Raw genomic sequence first — 21,665 nt, 5'->3', positions numbered from 1 at the left:
TGCAAAGTTACAAAAGACTTAAAGTTTGTATTGTTTGCGGACGACACGGTTGTGTTTTGTTCAGGAGAGAACACACAAATACAAATAATAGAAAAAATTAAGAAAATGAAAAGATGGTTTGACAAAAACCGATTGTCTTTGAATCTCAGTAAAACTAAAATAATGCTATTCAGTAACAGCAGAAGATAAAGTCAAATACAAATAGGAGTAAACATTGAAAGGGTAAAATAAATCAAGTTGTAGGTGTAATAATTGATGATAAAATAAATAGCCAGTCTCATAAATATACAACATAAAGTTGCGAGAAACACTTCAATCATCCATCCATCCATCCATTTTCTACTGCTTGTCCCTTTTGGGGTCGCAGGGGTTCGCTGGAGCCTATCTCAGCTGCATTTGGGCGGAAGGCGGGGAAATATGTACTGGACCAAAAATCACTTCATATTCTCTACTGCTCGCTAGTGTTATTATATCTGAGTTATTGTGCAGAAATACAGGGAAATAACTACAAAAGTACTCTTCAGTCACTAACCATGTTACACAAAAGATCAATATTAGAATAATACAAAATGTTAGTTATAGTGGACATGCAAACCATTTACTTATTGAATATCCATCCATCCATTTTCTACCGCTTACCGGTATTCCCTTTGGGGTCGCGGGGGGCGCTGGAGCCTATCTCAGCTACAATCGGGCGGAAGGCGGGGTACACCCTGGACAAGTCGCCACCTCATCGCAGGGCCATACTTATTGAATACAAAATATTGAAATCCACTGATTTGGTTCATTTGCAAACAGCTAAAATGATGTTTTATACAAACTATAACCTGCTACCCAAAAATGGATACAACGCTTCCTCCCAAAACAAAATAACTATAACCTCAGAGAAAAATGTAACTTAAAACATTTGTTAAAACCTATATAATATCAGTATGTGGAATGAAATTATGGAATGGATTAAGCAAATAAGTCAATGTACTAATATGATCCAGTTTAAGAAACTGGGAATCCTGATAAACATTTTGAACCCTATAGAAAAATTTGGTAATTTTATTCCTCCATTATGTAAATCAAAACGTACTTAACTATTTATTTATGAGAATTTTATGTATTGTTCATTAATATTCAATTACTCATTCATGGATATATTTATTTATTCTCTTCTTTTTGAAGTTGGCGGCTGCTTACCGTAGAACAGTGGTCTTAACTTTGTTGGAGGTACCGAACCCCACCAGTTTCATATGCGCATTCACCGAACCCTTCTTTAGTGAAAAATAAAATTATAATTTTTTTCAAATTCAAGACAAAGTTATGTTTTTTTTTACTGGTGCACAAAATGAACCGTGCATGAACATCACCTTGTTCAAAGAACAAAACCAACACAGTGCATGAACTCACAACAAATTACACACTTGCAAATCAGTTGGAAAATTAGAGCGAACATTGTTTGGTGGTATCCATAATACGCCGATAGGGAGAAGTTTTTATTTACACAATGAGTCGGGTGTGTCTTGACCTCCGCGGTGGACGCTCCGCCGAACCCGAGGCCGACTCACCGCGCTTCTTCTTCTACGGCAGTGGTTCTTAACCTGGGTTCGATCGAACCCTAAGGGTTCGGTGAGTCGGCCTCAGGGGTTCGGCGGAGGTCAAAACACACCCGACTCATCGTGTTAATACAAACTTCTCCTATCGGCGTATTACGGATACGGCAACAGCTGACTCATTTGCAGGTGAGTAATTTGTTGTGAGTTTATGCACTGTGTTGGTTTTGTTGTTTGAACAAGGTGATGTTCATGCACGGTTCATTTTATGCACAAGTAAAAAAAAAACATGGTAACACTTTAGTATGGGGAACATATTCATGTTACTAATTTGCATGTTAATAAGCAACTATTAACATGCACATTAGTAACATATTGGCTCTTAACTAGTCATTATTAAGTACTTATTAATGCCTTATTCGGCATGGCCTTATTATAACCCTAACCCTCTAACCCTGACCCTAACCATAACCAAATAATTCTAAATTAAGTCTTTATTACTTAGAATATGTTCCCCTAGTGTCCAAATAACTCTAAATTAAGTATTTGTTACTTAGAATATGTTCCCCATACTAAAGTGTTACCAAAAACATATAACTTTGTCTTGAATTTGAAAAAAAAACCACAATTTTATTTTTCACTAAAGAAGGGTTCGGTGAATGCGCATGTGAAACTGGTGGGGTTCGGTACCTCCAACAAGGTTAAGAACCACTGTTCTATGGTAAGCAGCCGTAGAAGGGGGAAAATAAAGTCGGCGTAGTTGCAAGACCTGTTGGGGCTCAATATTGGTCCATATATAAGGTGCACCGGATTATAAGGCGCACTGTCAGCTTTTGAGGAAATTGGAGGTTTTTAGGTGCGCCTTTTAGTGCAGAAAATACGGTAGTTTTTTTTTCTAATGGGAAAATTATTTGTGTTTTGGTACCATTTGGTTCTATCAAACCTTTTGGGACAAAATGGAGGTACCACTTTATACTGTAAAGTATACGTGTGTGAGAAACACTGTTCTGCCCCTCTCCTGTCATGATCAATCTTGTGCGTGGTGACAGTTACCACGACAACCAGTCACATGATTAGAGTCTGTGTGTCTGCAGGAACAACCCAGAGGTGCGACCTTGCAGGTTTACACACACTCCACATTACACACATTGTTCATATCAGCAAGGGGTGGTAGAGGAAAAACTGCTATTCTCTTACAATCATACACATCATTTCTTCAACTTCCTCTTCTATCACACACACAAGCACACACACACACCAGCAGTTAAGGAGCATTTCAGGGCGATGATGGAGTGAAACATCTAAATTTGAATGCCCCTAAGGTTGTACATTTTGGAACTGGAACGGAAATAATACTGTACAGTGTACACTGACAGGGGCATAGCACTAAATTCTGGGCCCCCATACACAAGACTCCTGAAGGGCCCCCAATGTCGTCGCCCATTCACACACACACACACACACACACACACTTTGTATGTTTACACGCACTAAAACAGTGTTTCTTAACCCTTGTTCAGAGTCGTGTATAAAGAGAGTAAGGCCAACTTGGTATTCTTAATGATTGGTCAAAAGACACTCACGTGACTACGCCATGACTGCTACCAACTTTCAGCGGATGTTATGTGTTTGCGGTGCTTCCTCGTCAGTTGTTGTGCAGCATGGGGCTGCTATACCTGCGAGAGTTGTGGAAACATTTTACATCACTTTCCCTACAACCCGTAAAGAAGACAAGTATGGGAAGTGAAGCCACTGATTACAGTGTCTTGTGCCAGTTAAGCACACAACACAACGTCTGTGTTTTGTTCAGAAGAGAACAGACAGAAGCTATTACAATAATAACAGAAGAAATGATTACATTTAAGCGATGGTTTGACAAAAACAGACTCTCTTTGAATGTCAGTAGAAGCAGAAGAGAAAGTCAAACACAAATGCAAATAGATACATGTTGAATGAGTAAAAGAAACCACACTTTTGTTGTAATAATGAATGAAAAAGTAACTGAAAATCTCAAAATATATACAACAAAGTGGCAAGAAATATGTGAATAATAAATCGAGCAAAGTATGTTGAACAAAAATCACTCCATATTCTCTACTGCTCGCCAGTGTTACCATATTTGAGTTATTATGCAGAAATATGGTGAAATAACTACAAAAGTACACTTATTTACTTAGCATGTTACAAAAAAGAAAGGTCAGTTATGATAATACATCATGAGTGATACACACAGTGATTACAAATACATTGGAGGCAGACACCACAGTTGACATACTTCACACAAAAGTCATAATATCTCTGATTGTTGGTCCAAAACTACTGAAGATTTTGGCAAAATGAGAAGTTGTTTTTTTTGCATTGTCGGGTGCGTGTTAGAGTGCCTGCTGGTCACGAAACACTGCAGGAATGTAGCAACGGAGTACGTCAAATACGGACGCTAAATTATACTTTCACAAAATAAAAGCATGTTTAATTGTAAGTTTATGAGCTGGAGTCTGTTCAGGAAAATATAGACATATTTTGGTCTATTTCGTCAGGAAAAACTAACATCAGAACAGCTGCACACGTCCTTGGTAGCATTCATGGCGCCTGTTTAGTTGGCCATACTCTCTTTATGCATGACTTTGCCGTTATTGGGCCGCGAGCGCCTCCTAGAAGGTCGCCAAAAAATATCTTTCTCAGCTGTGGTCAGTACGGGCCGCAGCGGTACGCAGTTGTAATACACTTTTCCACCATTTGTGACAGTAATGACAATCTCAAACAAAGAGATTTACGTCTGGAGCTAAAATACATTAAGACATTTCTGAAGCGCAAAAATTATGACTAAAGCAGTGAAGTTGTGTTTTTAATTTGCACTTTCATTTTATTGATAGTTTACTTAAGAAACATATTCAATATTAATGTAGTTTGTTTTAGCACTACATTTATTTTATGTCAGCTATTTGAGTCCCTTATGTAGTGTATTTGCTTAGTATTTTTTTTTTTTTAATCAGCCTGACCTAAGCCCATATTTTATGCGTTAAATCGATAATAATATTTGAACACAGTTTCATACAGTATCATTTGACAAGGTTGTAAACTGTAAGTAGGTAAAATATAATTATTGAATACGATTTAAAATCAAGGGTACCATTACTAATTCCGTGTCAATGTTTGTGTCTGGCTCCTCTGTGGTGGAAAAAATGGGTAAAAAAACCTAATTATTGCATGAATTCTGTCTTCACCTGGTCAGTGGCCTAGTGGTTAGAGTGTCTGCCCTGAGATCGGTAGGTTGTGAGTGCAAACCCCTGCCGAGTCATACCAAAGACTATAAAAATGGGACCCATTACCTCCCTGCTTGGCGCTCAGCCTCAAGGGTTGGAATTGGGGGTTAAATCACCAAAAATGATTCCCGGGTGCGGCCACCGCTGCTGCTCACTCCTCCCCTCACATCCTAGGGGGTGAGGGTGATGGGTCAAATGCAGAGGATAATCTCACCGCACCGAGTGTGTGTGTGACTATCATTGGTACTTTAACTTTAAACCAGCTTTTTCAACATGTAAAACCTTAACACACAGCACATAATAACCTTAATCAACCCCTCCCTAAATATTTTATTTATTTATCTATTTTCACCAAGCTATCTTTCACAGCAACATTTATTTTTTCTAAACATTGTTGTCCTCTTTTTACAACTGACGTTTAAATGACAGAAGAAGCCTTTCACTTTGAAGCTTTCATAACTGCTCAGTCCTGCAAGAATCAGCAGGATTAATACTTTATTTTGCTTTATTGTAACAAAACGAGAAGAATTAGCAGAAGAAGAATGTGAGAAGTAGCAGAACAAGTTGAGATTTTAAAACAGTGATGTGGTGGTGGTGTCTCTTGTTTGCGTGTTGGCGTTTGGGCTGACTGGCGAACTGGTTGTTCTCCATGGTCCCGTTGGCATGTGGTTGTCGGTCGCGGCTTTTCAGTCGTTTTGATTTGATCGGGTGGTGCTGGTTGTCAGTCGAATTGCAGCCGGGGGCTGATGTTTTGGTTGTCGGGGTTGGCGGACTTGCCGGCTTTGTTCTCGTTTGTTGTCATATTGGTTTTGCCGCGCCGTCCTTCGCGTCAAGTACCGTGCCTTTGTCTGGGTCGGGGCTTTTCGGGGGTTGTCCCGACAAAAAACAAAAGAAGGCGAGTGCACAAGTTGATGCACAAGACAAGGAAATGAGACACTCAGAAGTAAGAAGCAAATCATTAGGCAGTAAGCAGAGCATTGCAATGATTGAAATAGGACACTGATTGTCAGGTCTTGGTTGGCAATCTAGGAGAGGTTTGGTAGCCAACACTCAGTTGCCAGACAAGGGAAGTGAAACTACAAATTAAGAGTACAAGACAGGAACTTAAACATCACATATACGGGGGAAAAACAACTCAAGTCCAAAACAGTCACAAGAGTGTGACATACTTAGGCCTACTACGTTACTGTATTTTCACGTTGGCCTTTATAGCGGTACTTGGTGAACCAAGTCTTTTCTGAGGTGGTACTTGGTGTAGAAAGTTTGAGAACCACAGCGCTAAGATACCAATCCTCAACAGCATGGTGGAACAAACAGTTTCTTCCAAGTAGCATTATCACTGGAGGACTAGAGGAAAAGGAATGGCTAACCGCTAAAGCATCAGTGCAAAGTAGGGGCAATTGATCCAGGTGTCGATACATTTGATACCTAGATAGTGTCAGTATATACGATACTAAAGTGATTAGATATATATATTTTTGTAATTCTCCTAATTACATCATTTTGGGGTGTTTTTTGTTATTGTTTACAAAGTCAGGGAGTAATTCTCTGGATACAGAAAAAACGAAATTATTTAAATGGGAACCGATGGTTGTTTTTGTTAAGCTATTGTACTTCATTATGTTCAAATAAAAAAAAAAATAGAATGTAGCATTCAATACCACAAATTTAGTACGTCATCCGATTTACAACAATACAAGCAAATTCTGAATTAAATTAAGATAAGCGTTATAGAAATGTGTTTGTTTACATGAGCTACCGTATTTTTCGGACTATAAGTCGCTCCGGAGTATAAGTCGCACCGGCCGAAAATGCATAATAAAGAAGAAAAAAAACATATATAAGTCGCATCGGAGTATAAGTCGCACTTTTTTGAGAAATGTATTTGATAAAACCCAACAACAAGAGTAAACATTTGAAAGGCAATTTAAAATAAATAAAGAATAGTGAACAACAGGCTGAATAAGTGTACGTTATATGAGGCATAAATAACCAACTGAGAACGTGCCTGGTATGTTAACGTAACATATTATGGTAAGAGTCATTCAAATAACTATAACATATAGAACATGCTATACGTTTACCAAACAATCTGTCACTCCTAATCGCTAAATCCCATGAAATCTTATACGTCTAGTCTCTTACGTGAATGAGCTAAATAATATTATTTGATATTTTACGGTAATGTGTTAATAATTCACACATAAGTCGCTCCGGAGTATAAGTCGCACCCACGGCCAAACTATGAAAAAAAACTGCGTCTTATAGTCTGAAAAATACGGAACTTGCAATAACAAAAAATTCCAGTTCTATGGTGTATTGTCAAAGTATCGGCTCTGAGGCCAACAGTTTGGATTGAGACTTCCCTAAGTATTACATCTACTGTAGATGTAGACTTGTTTGGTCGTATGCCATAACCACCATGACATTAAGACTGGGGAAAACTATGGGTCAACATTCTCTTCCAAAACTGAATCATATAATAAAAAAAAAAGTGAGGCGTAAGAAACAGGAGATACAACTGTACTGAATTTCTTATGGGAAATAATGTGTACTGTAACCTTTTGTCTTTCACATAATGCAGGGGTGTGACACTCATTTTAGCTCAGGGGCCGCATGGAGGAAAATCTGTGCACGCGCAAGCCAGACTATTAAAATCATGGCATTAAAACTAAAAAATAAAGACAACTTCAGATTGTTTACTTTGGCCAAAAATAGAACAAACACATTCTGAAAATATTACAATAAAAATATAGAAAAAACCCCGGCAGCGGTAAAGTTTAGATCCATGAAGGAAAGAAGAAAGTGAATGAATGTTTATAACTGAATACATTTACATATGCATAAACATGTTTTCTTTTGTATTTTTTTTTTTTTAATGAATTAACGTTATTGACAACCGTTTTGCAAAACACAATATAGAATGTGAGATATAACAGGATAATGCATACATTTATCATTTGTTTTCAAAACGCTTACAAAAAAGTTATGACTTGAATTTGAAAATTTCTAGCGCCAACACTGATGGAGTATTGGTGCACGCAAAACAGCAGCAGGCGGCTGTGGCCTGCGGGCCGGTTCTAATACTAATCAAATATCATTGAGACTATGGCTTTGACCAGCTGACGAGTCAAATTGAACTGAGATCGCTGCATGGTTCCAGAAAGACAGAAACACACACACACACACTTGAGTCAGTCACCTTCCAAGAGGATTTCATGCAGATTTAAGATTTCCGAGTTTACACCACAGACCACAGAGACAGAACATGACAATGTGACACTCAAACTGCTTCACTCTCCTGTAGTTGTATACGTGTGTGTGTGTGTGTGTGTGTGTGTGTGTGTGTGTGTGTGTGTGTGTGTGTGTGTGTGTGTGTGTGTGTGTGTGTGTGTGTGTGTGTGTGTGTGTGTGTGTGTGTGTGTGTGTGTGTGTGTGTGTGTGTGTGTGTGTGTGTGTGTGTGTGTGTGTGTGTGTGTGTGTGTGTGGTTCTGCTGTGTAAGCACCTCAGACAGACAGCGCTGTTGTTGTGTATCCACAAAGGAAATAAAATAGGCGCCCACGTCTTTTCAACCAACTGACAACTCTCCTTCTCTCCTCACCTTCCTTTGTTCCTGCAGTTATTATACCAAAATGATCACACATACATTGTTGTATCTAAATGATTGTACCTTCATAAACTATTCTTTCCTTCACAAATGCTTCCCAACTGAGATAAAAATATCATACTAACAGCAACAAGTACAGCAATCATAATGATTAATGTTCATTTGTTTATATGCTCAAAGATTTATGGTCCTTATTTTATGACTTTTATTACAGACATGACCCACAACATTGGGTACACACGTGATCTACTTTGCAAAAGTAATGATCTGTTTTGATTGACACTGCCAAAGGTGTATTATATACTGTATGTATAATACGTTAAGAATAATAAGTACAATAATACATAAGAAATGTAAACAACGCAAATAAATTCCTGTATAATAATATTATTTTCGTACTTCTTTAAACTGACTGCAGTTTCTAATATTTTGACTCCCCTACTGAGCAGCATGAGAAGAGACAACTGCAATCGTGTGATGCCTCGTGTTGTGTATTTGTTTACTTATGTTGGATGCCATCTGATTGTGTATTTGTTTACTCATGTTGGATTGGATGCCATCTGATTTTGTATTTGTTTACTCATGTTGGATGACATCTGATGGTGTATTTGTTTACTCATATTGGATGACATCTGATGGTGTTTTCACAGCACTTCACTTTTTCCACATTTTGTTACGTTACAGCCTTGTTCCGAGATGGAATAAGTTAATTTTTGTCAACATTCTACCCACGTTTCCCTATTATGACAATGTGATTTATTTATTTTTTTTGCAAATTTTTTTACTTAAAGGAGAACATTATCACAATTTCAGAATGGTTAAAACCATTAAAAATCAGTTCCCAGTGGCTTATTATATTTTTCAAAGTTTTTTTCAAAATTTTACCCATCATGCAATATCCCTAAAAAAAGCTTCAAAGTGCCTGATTTTAATCATCATTATATACACCCGTCCATTTTCCTGTGACGTCACATAGTGAAGCCAACACAAACAAACATGGCGGAAAGAACAGCAAGCTATAGCGACATTGGCTCGGATTCAGACTCGGATTTCAGCGGCTTAAGCGATTCAACAGATTACGAATGTATTAAAACGAATGGTTGTAGTGTGGAGGCAGGTAGCGAAAACGAAATTGAAGAAGAAACTGAAGCTATTGAGCAATATCGGTTTGAACCGTATGCAAGCGAAACCGACAAACGACACGACAGCCAGCGACACGGGAGAAAGCGAGGACGAATTCGGCGATCGCCTTCTAACCAACGATTGGTATGTGTTTGTTTGGCATTAAAGGAAACTAACAACTATGAACTAGGTTTACAGCATATGAAATACATTTGGCAACAACATGCACTTTGAGAGTGCAGACAGCCCAATTTTCATCAATTAATATATTCTGTAGACATACCCTCATCCGCTCTCTTTTCCTGAAAGCTGATCTGTCCAGTTTTGGAGTTGATGTCAGCAGGCCAGGGAAGCTAGGGTCGATAGCTCGCTCGTCTAGCTTGCCGTGCTACCGAGGTCCTTTGTCCCTGAATTGCTCACACACTCCGGCAGATTCAATGGGGGTCTGACGGCAGATTTCTTTGACTTTATCGTTGGAAATGCATCTGCTTTGAGTGTCGCAGGATATCCACACATTCTTGCCATCTCTGTCGTAGCATAGCTTTCGTCGGTAAAGTGTGCGGAACAAACGTCCAATTTCTTACCACTTTCGCATCTTTGGGCCACTGGTGCAACTTGAATCCGTCCCTGTTCGTGTTGTTACACCCTCTGACAACACACCGACGGGGCATGATGTCTCCAAGGTACGGAAAACAGTCGAAAAAACGGAAAATAACAGCTGATTTGACTCGGTGTTTGAGAAAATGGCGGATTGCTTCCCGATGTGACGCCACGTTGTGACGTCATCGCTCCGAGAGCGAATATTAGGAAGGCGTTTAATTCGCCAAAATTCACCCGTTTAGAGTTCGGAAATCGGTTAAAAAAATATATGGTCTTTTTTCTGCAACATCAAGGTATATATTGACGCTTACATAGGTCTGGTGATAATGTTCCCCTTTAAAAAAAAATAAAAATCACATGTATATAAGTATTTACAATCTTTGCTCAAAACTTTGTTGATGCAATTGCAGCCTCAAGTATTTTTGAATGTGATGCCACAATCTTGGCACACCTATCTTTGGGCAGTTTTGCCCATTTCTCTTTGCAGCACCTCTCAAGCTACATCAGGTTGGTTGGGAAGCATTGGTTTTCATCCAAAATGTTTCGATGAAAAAATAATTTTTTTGGGAAAAAGTGAAGGGCTAGGAACACTTTTAATATTTTAGCTTTTATGAAACTGACTGGGGAAAAACACAAAATGACCAACAGGTAAAGGAAGCGTTGCAATATTTTGACACTTTTCTGACTCATGGTTTTGTTAAGGAGCCTAGTTTAGGTGTACATACACCGTAGTACGACCAGCAACTTGAGGGTTCCTGGTTCGATCCCCAGCTTCCGCCATCCAAGTCACGTCCGTTGTATCCTTGGGCATAACACTTCACCCTTGCTCCTGATGGGTCGTGGTTAGTGCCTTGCATGGCAGCTTCACCATCATTGTGTGAATGTGGAAATAGTGTCAAAGCGCTTTGAGTACCTTGAAGGTAGAAAATCGCTGTACAAGTATAACCATTTACCATTTATATAGTGCTTTGTTTTTTTCACTCAAATATCTTATACAGTGTTTTAAATCTATCATTTGTAAGCTATATTTTTTCTGTATTGTTAAAATGCTCGTGTGGAATTTTCCAAAAAAGTAGATTTGCATGGAGGTTACAGTGTGTAGTTTTTATTGTGCCAGCGTTTCTTAGGTGAGAGAACATTTAAATGAAGGACCTCTCTGTCAACCCTTGTGGGGTTTCAGTATTTCCTCAAGAGGAAAACATCAGTAGAAGAGGACGCATAAGGTACCAACTTATGGGATGTTTACATTGAAAACACAAGCCAGATGAAATTCATTCCATCCATCCATCCATTTTGTACCGCTTGTCCCTTTAATTCATATTTTAGAATTGTTCCCACATGAATTGGTGAAAATGTAAATTATTCAGATCCAAGTCTTATCTTATAACTTTTACCAGTGAGTTTTGCCTTTTTAAATAAAGTTTTTTAAATGGGAAAAAATACTCAAACGAAGCAGTCTTTCGAACTGCTCTTTGACAGATCTGACTCTTTTCAGAGAACCATTAATCCCTTTTCTGCTGGAGATTCTTCAAGGCAAGGACAGGACAAAATACAGACTTTGTTTATCCAACAATGGGGAAATTATATGGTTGTGGTGCAGATCCAAAAAGTCCACAACAATAAGGTAAAAACACCTGAAAACAAGAGGGGAACATTAAAGGACATAAACGACACAGAGCTTTTGCGTATTTTCATGTATTGAAAAGGTAAAGTTATTTCTGGGCAGCCGTCATTCTACAGCTGTCCTCCCTTGATTCTACACTGCAGTTTGGTATACAATGCTGCCATCTGCTGGACATTTACTGAAACGATGTCACAAGTCAGTGACTGAAAATAAGAATGCATCAATAATTTCATTTCTGGGGCCGGAGGTATTGTTTTTTGTTTGTGTGTGTGTGTATGCATGTGTAGGATAACAGTACATGTAGTATGTTTACCTCGAAATTATTATTATTATTATTATTAATATGGTCTTTCTTTCTTTTGGTCCTCAGTTGCCTGTGAAAACACCAGATTCAAACCCCTAAAGCCCTCAAAAAAAAAAAAAAATACAAAATTAAAATTATAATACAAAAAAATAAATGATACAATATTAAGATAAAATACAAATAGTGATGATAAACAAAAAAATCAAGAAAAAATAAACATCGATATAATTAAATCAATAAAATGGTACACAATAACTACATAAAATTAAAATAATACTAACAATGATAATGAATTCATAAAATTAAAATAAGATGAGATGAAGTAAAGTAGACTGCTTTGGCAAGGCATTGCACTGGTGTGGATGCTAACATTACAGTTTACATTAGGAAGAGGATTTTTATGGCCCCACTTGTCGCCGTTTACCTGACGCATGAAACGTGACGAATTGGGGAGGAGTGAACTATCCACTTTAGCTGTCAGATGGCAGGAGAATGTTGAATATCTTAAAATGTGTTTTGTGGCATTTCCAACCTTGACCACAGCGTCAGTTGCTGTGTAGAGTCACGCTTTCCATCATTTTCAGCAGACTGCGTTGCAAATTAATTAACCTCATCAGCCCAGGAATGGGTACATATGAATCCCTTCCCTACTGTAGACTTGTACAATTTGATGACTATATCCATTGGTTTATTTTCCTTATTTGAGACTTAAGTCGGTTCGTGTCCGAGTGACTGAAATTGGCATGAAAGTGGATCATACTTCACACCTGAAGGGGGAGTCCTGGAGCAAAAAAAACCACATTTCTCAAAAGCCTAACCTTGTATCTTGAATGCCCTTTATTATGGAGGAACTCTTTTAAGGGGGTCAAACATGCGGCAAGAACACAGCAAACACAGCTACATCTAATTAGCATTCCCAGTGTGTGTGGAAGGGAGGCTGTGACAGTTTGACAGTGTTCTTGTCCCTGTTGTCCTGCGTCAGGTATTCATCAGTAAGTCTCCTGACACCAGCAACGCCCTGTTCCACCAGCCTCATCTCCCCTGCAGCCCTCCCCCGTACGCAGTGTGAAATCATCATACTGTAAGTGCTTACATACATACATGCGTTATAGCCATGTATTAACTTGCAGTAGTTTGCAATAAACACTAAGGACCATTTGCTTTGTCACCGATAACAATAAAAAAATAAAAGTGTGCTTTTAGCATTGAATGCACAAAACATATCAAAGTGGCCTGAATACTTCAACATTTCGGGGGGAAAAACTTAATAGCCCTGTTTTAGACGAACTAGAACATGATATGTATTTAAAGTAGGTCCGATAATGGCTTTTTTGCCGATATTCCGATATTGTCCAACTCTTAACTCCCGATTCCGATATCAACCGATACTGATATATACAGTCGTGGAATTAACACATTATTATCCAGAGGTGGGACCAAGTCATTGTTTTGCAAGTCACAAGTAAGTCTCAAGTCTTTGCCCTCAAGTCCGAGTCAAGTCCCGAGTCAAGACAGGCAAGCCCCGAGTCAAGTCCAAAGTCAAGACTGGAAAGTCTCAAGTCAAGTCCTAAGTCCTGCATTTTGAGTTTCGAATCCTTTCAAGTCCTTTTAACCACAGACTAATATATTAACACAGATTGTGTATGCTTTTCAAACGCTGTATTTATTTATTAAAACAAGTGCATTTTAAATTGCAGGAAAGAAAATTGTGCTGACATTGCACTTTATAATAGCACTATTAACCAGTCATTTTAAACATTAACTCATTCCTTTACAGAACAAACACATTGAAAAATAAAGTGCAAATGTACTTATTTGTACAAAAGTGTTAACATTGAAAAAACATGACATATACGTGAACATAACAAAAAAGTTGTACTTTTTATATGTCAGGGCCCTATGCTGCATTGCATTTGCAAAAGACCAAATTAGCCAAGAGTCTGTCAGTCATTTGTGCATGATGGGGACGTAGTATGATGCCACCATGGCTGAAAACTCGCTCCACTGGAGCACTGGAGGCAGGCACTGCCAAGACTCTCATGGCCACTCGGAACAGTGAAGGAAGAGTCTTCATGTTCAATGCCCAGAACAAAAGGGGGGAGAGAGTTGTTTTGGGTTGGTGCACTACTTGTAAGTGTATCTTGTGTTTTTTTATGTTGATTTAATTAAAAAAAGAAAAGAAAAAAAATTATTTCTTGTGCGGCCCGATACCAATCGATCCACGGACCAGTACCGGGCCGCGGCCCGGTGGTTGAGGACCACTGAGGTAAACAACCAACAGTATGTCAGAAAGCTAGCTAAAACGGTACACATATTCATAATATAGTATACATTTTAACTGACCTTTATTTTACTATTTTTGTCTTTTTTTAGGTGGCTAAAATACGCGGTGCTGCTGACCGCCGTCTAACGTTACGTGTGATATATTGACTAACGTAACCCTGCTTAAAAAAAATCACTGAACAAAAAGTATGAATAAGGTAGTGAACTGCAACAGATTCCCGTGTTTGCAATAACATTATAACGTTAGCAGTGAGTTTACAGCCTCACTGATTTAACTACACAGCAAATAAAAGTCACGTTACTTAGCCAATAAACGTTATCTTACATTCAAAACTTACCGTTCTTTGTGCAACTTCAAATGCCGGACGAAGTTGGAAGTTGTTGCCTCTCCATCAGTAATTTTCGAACCGCATGTGTTGCATACTGCAAACCGTTTTGTGTTGACAACCTCGTAATTTTTATACCCAAACAAAATTATTTTAGGTATCATTTTTTGTTCACTGGCGTGTGGTTTGGACATGTCTTCTTCGTTGGTTGTCCTGCAATTTGATTGGATGAATGCTGTGTGATGAAAACAAAGTAGATCTAATTTGATTGGCTGTTGTACTGAGACCACACCAGCTGACACACGCAACGCTGATAGACAAGTACACAATGAAAAATACGGAGCGCTCCCGAATAACTTTTTCATCTTTGGGTTTTGGGGAAAGTAGCAAGTCATGTCAAGTCATGTCAATTCAAAAGGCTCAAGTCCAAGTGAAGTCACAAGTCATTGATGTTAAAGTCTAAGTCGAGTTGCAAGTCTTTTTACATTTTGTCAAGTCGAGTCTAAAGTCATCAAATTCATGACTCGAGTCTCACTCGAGTCCAAGTCATGTGACTCGAGTCCACACCTCTGTTATTATCCCTAATTTTGTTGTGATGCCCCGCTGGATGCATTAAACCATGTAACAAGGTATTCCAAAATAAAACAACTCAAGTTATGGAAAAAAGTGCCAACATGGCACTGCCATATTTATTATTGAAGTCACAAAGTGCATTATTTTTTTTAAACATGCCTCAAAACAGCAGCTTGGAATTTGGGACATGCTCTCCCTGAGAGAGCATGAGGAGGTTGGGGGGGGGTTTGAGTGGGGGGGGGTGTATATTGTAGCGTCCCGGAAGAGTTAGTGCTGCAAGGGGTTCTGGGTATTTGTTCTGTTGTGTTTGTCGTGTTACGGTGCGGATGTTCTCCCAAAATGTGTTTGTCATTCTTGTTTGATGTGGGTTCACAGTGTGGCGCATATTTGTAACAGTGTTAAAGTTGTTTATACGGCCACCCTCAGTGTGACTTGTATGGCTGTTGACCAAGTATGCTTTGCATTCACTTGTGTGTGTGTGTGAAAAGCCGTAGATATTATGTGATCGGGCTGGCACGCAAAGGCAGTGCCTTTAAGGTTTATTGGCGCTCTGTACTTCTCCCTACGTCCGTGTACCACTCCGTACAGCGGCATTTTGATAAAGTCATATTTTACTTTTCAATACCGATAATTTCCGATATTACATTTTAAAGCATTTATCGGCCGATAATATCGTCAGTTCGATATTATCGGACATCTCTAATCTAAAGTTATCATAACATTACGTTGGATTACTACATCTGCACATAACGATATACATGTTAATTGTTAATTATTAATTTTTAGATGCATCATTTCTGGAAGAAAGCATTCCAGATCCCGTGTCAGTGAAGGACTTGAATGAGCTCATGGACACTGATGTGACAGAAGAGGAAATAATCCAAATTGTTAAACAATAAATTATTGGAACGTATTTATTATGTAAAACATTTTTTTATTTTTTTTAAGGCTTTTTTTAAAGAGATTTCAGAATCTTTAAAGGGGAACTGCACTTTTTGGGGGGAGTTTGCCTATCAAGAACACATTTTTCTTTTTATGCATTCTAGTTCGTAAAATACGGCAAGTAAGAGATGGCTAACAAGGCAGCTAATGGGAGTCTGTTGCGGCCATAAAGTCCTCTACATTTTTATTTTTTTTAAATGCCAACAATACATATAGCTCGGTTGGTAGCGTGGCCGTGCCAGCAACTTCAGGGTTCCAGTTTCGATCCCCGCTTCCGCCATCCTAGTCCCTGCCATTGTGTCCTTGGGCAAGACACTTTACCCACCTGCTCCCAGTGCCACCCACACTGATTTAAATGTTACTTAGATATTGATTTTCACTATGTAAAGCGCTTTGAGTCACTAGAGAAAATCGCTATATAACTATAATTCACTTCACATATTGTGACCTAAATATTAAACAAGTATTAGCAATATTGTTATTATAAGCGCTAATGCAGAGAAACTACTCTTAGTGGTGCTGTGATCACAGAGAGCTAACTAGCTTATGCTACTATATTGACATACTGAGCCGGTGAACTGCTGCATCGCCTCTGGGCTGGTTAAAGTGCATTCTAGACCATTAATCATGCATTTCACTTGTAGGGTACAAGGTTGTGGCCATAAACTGACGAGTTGGTCAACTTTGACATTCAACTTAGACCCGGAAATGACGAGTCAGTTAGAATAACACATGATGTTGGATATAGAGAACATACAAACCCTTTTTATTATTGAATCCTCCATCCATCCATTTTCTACCGCTTGTCCATTTCGGGGTCGCTAGAGTCTATCTCAGCTACATTCGGGCGGTAGGCGGGGTACACCCTGGACAAGTCGCCACCTCATCGCAGAATTGAATTATGATTGCATTGAATCATAAATATTGAAATTCTAAAATGTTGTACATTTGCAAACTGCTAAAATTATGCACAAAGCAAACTATAACCTGCTACCCAAGAACATACAACAATTCTTCTCAAAAAAAGGAGAAATCTAACCTTAGAGAAAAATGTAACTCAAAACATCTGTATGCACGTACAACACTTGAAACCTTTAGCATATCTGTGTGTAGAATTAAATTACCGTATTTTTCGGAGTATAAGTCGCTCCGGAGTATAAGTCGCACCGGCCGAAAATGCATAATAAAGAAGGAAAAAAACATATATAAGTCGCACTTTTGGGGGAAATTTATTTGATAAAACCCAACACCAAGAATAGACATTTGAAAGGCAATTTAAAATAAATAAAGAATAGTGAACAACAGGCTGAATAAGTGTACGTCAGATGACGCATAAATAACCAACTGAGAACGTGCCTGGTATGTTAACGTAACATATTATGGTAAGAGTCATTCCACTTTGGGTGGAAGTTGAAAAAATGTGTTTAAGGATTGGTTTGTTTATGAAGCTTGATGTGGTTTCTGTTATTTTGGGAGAGTTCATTGACAATCATGATTTATCCATCCATCCATCCATTTTCTACCGCTTATTCCCTTTGGGGTCGTGGGGGGCGCTGGAGCCTATCTCAGCTACAATCGGGCGGAAGGCGGGGTACACCCTGGACAAGTCGCCACCTCATCGCAGGGCCAACACAGATAGACAGACAACATTCACACTCACATCCACACACTAGGGCCAATTTAGTGTTGCCAATCAACTTATCCCCAGGTGCATGTCTTTGGAGGTGGGAGGAAGCCGGAGTACCCGGAGGGAACCCACGCAGTCACGGGGAGAACATGCAAACTCCACACAGAAAGATCCCGAGCCCGGGATTGAACCCAAGACTACTCAGTACCTTCGTATTGTGAGGCAGATGCACTAACCCCTCTGCCACCGTGAAGCCCTAAATCATGATTTAATCAATTTAATTATAGTACTCGGTAAAAGGTTTATTTTTAAGGCCAAAAACAGATATTCACTTAGTATTACTTTTTTTAAAACATTTATTCAGTATATTTTAACTTTAGAAAGTTACATGGTTGAAAACGATAATGATGCCAAAAAACATAAAAAAAAGATGGGAAGTCCTCAAAGGCTTATGTCGAAAGTGTAATTATGTTTATAGATTATATGCTATCTGTTGTTGTGTTCCCTAATTTTGAGTGACCTGAACATAATCTGGACTGTACATACATTTTTTTTTTTTCAGTGTACATGAATGAAGGTGTGTGTTGCTGAACCTGACTTGGACATTATCTGGACTGGACCTGGTTTTAAAAACCCTTTAAACAAATCTAATTTCATTTACAACCTGGTCTGGTGAAGATAAGGTCCTTTTTTTATTTTTTTATTTTTTTTAAGATAGGATAAATAAATATTTTCTTGGATAAAAAAGAAAGTAAAACAATATAAAAATAATTACATAAAAAAAAGAAATAGTAATTAAATGAAAATGTTAGTGGACCAGCAGCACATACAATCAAGTGTGCTTTAGGGACTGTGTCCCTTGCAGAAGTGTTGTCCATGTTGTGGGAACCAGAATATTGGTAGCAGAAAGAAACAACCCCTTTTGTGTGAGTGGGTGTGTATGAGTGTGAATGGGGGAGGGAGGTTTTTTTGGGGGGGTTGATGCACTAGTTGAAAGTGTATCGTGTGTTTTTTCTATGTTGATTTAATTTAAAAAAAAAAAAAAAAAAGAGTCATTCAAATAACTATAACATATAGAACATGATATACGTTTACCAAACAATCTGTCACTCCTAATCGCTAAATTCCATGAAATCTTATACGCCTAGTCTCTTACGTGAATGAGCTAAATAATATTATTTGCTATTTTACGGTAATGTGTTAATAATTTCACACATAAGTCGCTCCTGAGTATAAGTCGCACCAAACTATGAAAAAAACTGCGACTTATAGTCCGAAAAATACGGTATGGAATGAAATCAATGTACTAATATGATCCACTTTAACAAACTGTTCTAACTCAAAGTGTTTACAAAGTACAAGGAAGAAGAATCCTGATAAACATCTTGAACTTTATTGAAAAATGTAATAATCGTGTTTATCAAAACTTACTTAACATCTTATTTATTTAATGTGTTTGTCTTACAAATTGAAAACAGGAAGTGAGCACATGTGTTAGTAAATTGCTGTGAAATGGAAAATGATTAGGATTAAATAAGACTTGCTTCTTCCCTCTCCTTTTCGGACATGTCGCATTGAGGAAACTGTATGTTGTATAATGTAAAATATTGTATTGTATGCATGTTCAAAATAAAATTAAACCATAAGCACATCATCTGAATTATCATCATTATGTGTTTAAGCAGTCAGGTTCTACGTCAATGCAAATATATTCCATTAGTCCAGTGCTTCTCTATTATTTTCTGTTACACTTCCCCGAGGAAAAAAAAAAAAAAATCCCATCCCCCACTCTCTGCCATGACTAGTAAAATGTGTCTATAAAATTGTTATGCATATACCTTATTAACATCAAAGACGACAAAAAAGTAATACAGATCAACTTACAACTAAGAATACCTTTTAAAAAGCATCGATTTGCCTGAAATCTAAAAAAGATATATATATATATATATATATATATATATATATATATATTATGTATGTATATGAATATATGTATGTATATATATATATATATATACAGTATATATTTGTATATGTATACAGTATGTGTATATATATATATACCGCATTTTCCGCACTATAAGGCGCACCGGATTATTAGCCGCACCTTCAATGAATGGCATATTTCATAACTTTGTCCACCAATAAGCCGCCCCGGACTATAAGCCGCGCCTACGCTGCGCTAAAGGGAATGTCAAAAAAACAGTCAGATAGGTCAGTCAAACTTTAATAATATATTAAAAACCAGCGTTCTAACAACTCTGTTCACTCCCAAAATGTACGCAAATGTGCAATCACAAACATAGTAAAATTCAAAATAGTGCAGAGCAATAGCAACATAATGTTGCTCGAACGTTAATGTCACAACACACAAAATAAACATAGCGCTCACTTTCTGAAGTTATTCTTCATTCGTAAATCCTTCGTCTTCGGTGTCCGAAGTGAAAAGTTGGGCAAATTTACGATCCACTGGCAGATGTTGGCGTCGTCTGGCGCTGCCTCCTCGTCTTAGTGAAGGTGTGTTCGCCTTCTGTCATCCATTGTTCCCACGCAGTTAGCAGTCTAGCTTCGAATGCCCTGTTGACACCAATATCTAGCGGCTGGAGGTCTTTTGTCAATCCACCCGGAATGACGGCGAGTATTGAATTAAGCGCGTAAGCGTGTCTCTCAATGTGCTGTTATGAGCTAGCAAATATAACAACTACACTACCCAGCATGCAACGATAGTTACGAGCATGCGCGGTAGCCCTGAGAAGCGTTGTATGCTGGCAGTTAGCACGCTGTGAGTAAACGTTGAGAACTCCGTTAACACGCCTCGTCTGCATTATTTATAATTAGACAGACAACACACTTAATAGGAGCCATTTTGGGGTCTTTACATAAACACACAAATGGAAATGAAACGTCACATATCCCAGCATGCACCGCGCGCTTCTTCTACGGGGAAAAAAGATGGCGGCTGTTTACCGTAGTTGCGAGACCTAAACTTTATGAAAATGAATCTTAATATTTATCCATATATAAAGCGCACCGGGTTATAAGGCGCACTGTCAGCTTTTGAGAAAATTTGTGGTTTTTAGGTGCGCCTTATAGTGCGGAAAATACGGTATATATATGTATGTATGTATGTATGTATGTATGTATATATATATATATGTATGTATATGTATATGTGTATATATATATATGTATATGTATGTATATGTATATATATGTATGTATATATATGTATATATGTATATCCTTATATAAACTATAAACATCTTTTGACCGACTTGAACCTTTTGATACTGAAAAATAACATTTAGTAAAATCAATAAGTAATATATTCAAATTGGTCAGTAACATTTAATATTAAGGAGCACAGCACTAAAACTCTTTAACCTACAAAACAAAAATGAATGAAACAATTTGTGCTCGATTATTTTTCTTAATTAAAATGAGAAAGTCAGGATTAATGGCTATAATGAGCACGTTTTGGAGTGCACATGCTCCCATGCACCCCATATTTGAGACTATTTGGGAAGAACTGGATATCTCAAGCACCCCCTGCGATCCCGAAAGGGACAAGCGGTAGAATTGGATTAGTCAGAAAATACCAGACATGAGTTACCAGGGAACACTGGGGTCAAAGCTACTTGAACCTTATGATTTGACGCTTTGTTTATCACGAGTCTCTAACATTGTGATAACGTTTTTAAGTCAGAAAAGAGGAAACTCACCCTTTGCTCTGATTACTGCTTTGCACACTTTTGGCATTCTCCCGATAAGCTTCAAGAGGTAGTCACCTGAAAGGGTTTTCACTTCAAAGGTGTCATAGTTTTGATGCCTTCAGTGACAATCTACAAT

The 21,665-nt window shown here is 38.1% G+C and overlaps 1 long non-coding RNA gene across 2 annotated transcripts in view; it reads left to right on the top strand.

Annotated features, from left to right (window-relative positions):
• LOC133581284 (uncharacterized) overlaps positions 1-21,665 on the top strand; it is a 39,982-nt gene that overhangs the window by 4,273 nt on the left and 14,044 nt on the right. The window lies entirely within an intron of this gene.

This window comes from Nerophis lumbriciformis, linkage group LG10 (genome assembly GCF_033978685.3).
Source record: "Nerophis lumbriciformis linkage group LG10, RoL_Nlum_v2.1, whole genome shotgun sequence".
In the NCBI taxonomy this organism is placed as follows: domain Eukaryota; kingdom Metazoa; phylum Chordata; class Actinopteri; order Syngnathiformes; family Syngnathidae; genus Nerophis; species Nerophis lumbriciformis.
The sequence above is the reverse complement of the archived record's forward strand: the minus strand, read 5'-3'. Positions and strand labels throughout refer to the sequence as shown.